A 3,667-nucleotide genomic window follows, 5' to 3' on the forward strand; every position below is an offset into this window, starting at 1 on the left:
AAAGGCAAAGTTGCGTCTGAGCATGTGCTTCTATTTTCAAGTCACCTTGTTAGAGAGGGTCCAACCTGTTGGACACCGTGGGGACAGGAAGACACGTGTACACACACACATGCATGCACACGCCTGCCGGCAGTGATGGCCATGGCACGGCTTCGGCAAACGAGCCAAGGAACCCATGCTGTCCCCCACGCCTACGCTCAACAGCCAAATACCTTTTTCTGCAAATAACATCATTAACTGTGATGCGCTCCAGTCATGAAAAGAATTAAGGGTATTTGACCAAATAAGGGCAGAGCCAAACCCTCACCTAGCCCCACAGAGAGATTTACAGCAGGCCAGGGCTCCGAGCTGCACGTTGCAGAGGAGCCCTTTCCCTCGGCGTTTCTGCAGAGGCAGAGTACCGTGGCAGGGTGTCACGTCAGTGTAGCACCGTGACTCATCACCGCAGCGGCTCAGTCGGTCCGTGCGTGCCCTTAATCCATCCCAGGCTGTTTCTCACATTGAGTTGTTTTGAAAGTTTGAGAAAGTTTGCTTTACTCTTGATTTCTCATTTCTGCACAGTTCATTCCATCTGGGCCTGAAAGTCAAAGCACTGAAATGTTGCAATAACATCTGTGCTTGCAAGCTTTCCATCCCAGCTGATAATTAAATGCAGAATATCTCAAGAAAAACTCATATCTAGAGAAGACAAGCCCAGCTGTTATAAAAGAAAAAATACTGAAATAAACATCTGAATCTGTAGGTGCTTGTGCAAACCAAAGCCGGCTCGCCTCTTCTCAGGTTAAAGATTTAGCTGAGGTCACAAAAGAGTTTGCCTATTGTTTAAACCTGCTGGTGCCTAACCCTTGCAAGAACTCGTAGTTGTGTTAAGCAGCTATTAGCAGGGACACAAAGTGTCCGCACCCACGTCCGTCACTCCCAGCATCTATCATCTGAAAAGACTGATTCTCTCCAGGCGCTGACTGAGCTTGTTAGCTCCCCCTGCGCCTGCTGCTTCCCAGCCTGCGAGCCAGTGCAGGGGCATGGATCGGTGTTTGTGGCCCCAGGGCTAGAGGGGAAGGTAATTTACCCAAGGCTGGCTGAGGGTAGGGCTTCACCCAGAGCCAACTGGCCTCGGCCAAGATAGGATTGACAGTGCCTGCATGTTATCGACAGGAAAAGACCCACTTGATTATAGATTGTGTCTATCATCTATGACTCTGGCTTGCAGAGTACGGGGAGCTGAGCAAAACATGAGCAGATCAGAGCAGGTGACTTGAGCAAATGTTTATTTTTCCTCTATTCAGTTGGGAGTTTTGTTGGTTTTAATTTGCCTATGGACTGCAGCGCAGTGAACGATACCTGCGCACCCCGAGTTTGGGTTAGCGCAGTGCGGTCCTCCTGGGAGCGCCAGTGGGGGACAGTAAGTAGCAGTCGCCTTGTGTGGTTACATCTCATCCAGAAAGTACCCCCTGGTTTCCATGGTCTGGCTGGGGACAGCTCCAGAGGAGGTCTAAAAGCTGGAAATGGCCTGGGACCTCCTCTCTTGAAAGACCGCCTAGTTTTTTCATGGGGTCACACTTCAGCATTTCAGCTGAAGAGCAGTGGCTTGGGTTTGGTGTGGACAGGCTGGGGTCCAGGCCAGAGATCAGGCTGCTGGGGAAACCCAGGCCCCCCAGTACAGCTCACTGGGCAGCATCCGCCAGACTGGAGGGTGTCCAGTGCCCCCCAGCGTGGGTCCAGGCAGCGCTGCCAAGCAGAGGTGCTCCAGGTTCTCACCTGTAGATGAAATGAAGACACCAAAGCATTTTCAACAAGAGGTCTTTCTCTTCCTTCAGCCTATAAAATCTTGATCTAGTCATGTTTGGTCCATATTTATTCCTTCAGGCTTATGAGTAAGGAGTGGGAAGAAGATCATTTAAAGGGAGGAATGGCAAGTGCTTGTTCCCGAGGTGGGGAGGGCATTTTGAAGGGGATGCTGCACATCAGCGCTTCGGTGGAAGGCGCTATGTTGTACACGCACTTGAACTCTTGGAGAAGTGCACTTCATGAATCAAGGAAAAGCTTCCCTGAAAACAAAAAGTTGTAGCAAACAGGAGAGGTGATGGGTAAATACTCATGTAGTTCATGGCTACCTCGTTCTTCACAGAATTAGCTATCTACCTCAACATTAAAATCCTCAGCAGGAATTAGAAGGAGACATATCTAGCCTTTGTAGATGTGAAATGACTTTTGAAAAATGTGGATCAAGTGCAAACTGCCACTGGGTTTTCTTCCCAGGCCTACAGAATTCTTGAAACCACAGTTTTGAGAGAGGCAATTAACTCCTTAGCCTAAAGACGTGCATCGACATGCAGCGTTGTTAACGGTTCCCTCGCTAATCACTTCTGTGGTCTTAATCAGCTGACACACGCATTCCTCAACTCCAGACAGCTTCTCAGACAGCCAAAAGTAACGACCCTCCCCTAACGCAACCCCTACAACACTTCCTTAATACTTTCCATGTTGCACACGTTTTCTTAATATACAAAGCTGTGGTATATTGAATTTGTGGGGGCAGCATAAAATTAATATAAAAACAAATAACATTGAATCTTCCATGCTTATTTTATTACTCTGGTTTGTATTTTATTTATTAAAAACTCTTCTTTTTTTTCTTTTTTTTTTTTTTCCCCACCTCGGTGAGCTAGCTGACAAATTCCCAAGCTCTTACGCTGGAGCTCTGCAGAACTTGAGGGATTTGCTGGAAAATTTAGTTCAAGCTTCCAACCCTCTTCAGACAGAGGGCCAATCATAACCTCTAGATGACAGGAGACTTCAGCAAGAACCTCAGTCAGACTGTTATCACCTCCAGTAACTTCCCCTTCTCAGTGAGGCTCCAGGTTGTCAGGTGTCTCCAGACCTACAATAGTTCCCCCTGCCAATGCTTAGCTTCTGGCTGTCCTGGCTCCTGTAAGGAAAGAAGATCCATGGGTTGCCATTGCTGTCCTGTGGCCAAGTTGACTCTCTAGGAAGAAGGTTGCTGAGATGATGCTTTTGCTGCAGCTGGTAAATGTTGCCATTAACCAGTCTCGCATGGTTTGGGCACTGAGACCGGAGGATGATTGGCATTTTTCAAGGTAAACATGGGGATTTAGTTGAGAAGTAGCTGCTGCCACAAATGTTAGCCTAGCTTTCAGCATCAATGGTGATGAGTGGTGTGTAATGTCAGCTGAAGAGGAGAGGCCATAAACTTCTAGGGAAAAAAAAAAGGCCCAATGGGCACAAATGAGAAATGCGCTGCACACTGCTTAATCCTCCTTGATTTACAGCTGACTGGAGGACCAGGAAAGCTACATTTTTTTTTTTTCCAAATTTAAATAAAAGATAATTGATGCTGTTTCTTCCAAAAATGCAAACCATGGCTATTTTAAAACATTAGAAAAATCCTCAGTAGATGAAACTACAGATAATTTCACAATAATTTTTTTTTTAAAAAACAGATAAATTTGGTCTAGCTTTCCCAGAAGTGCCTGTGACTTTAGCTCTTTCAATTTTGCCTGCTCAATATGAGGTACCTTAAAGGGACTTGAATTTGAGAAGGCTTTGAAAATGAAAGCTTTTGGTTTGTCTGCATGGACAGACATGGAGGGTGAAGTCAGGGTTTGATGATCTTCAGCAGGCTCATGGTTATTCCCTCTCCATCAGC

Source organism: Platalea leucorodia (genome assembly GCF_965183815.1).
Source record: "Platalea leucorodia genome assembly, chromosome: 2".
Taxonomy (NCBI): Eukaryota; Metazoa; Chordata; class Aves; order Pelecaniformes; family Threskiornithidae; genus Platalea; species Platalea leucorodia.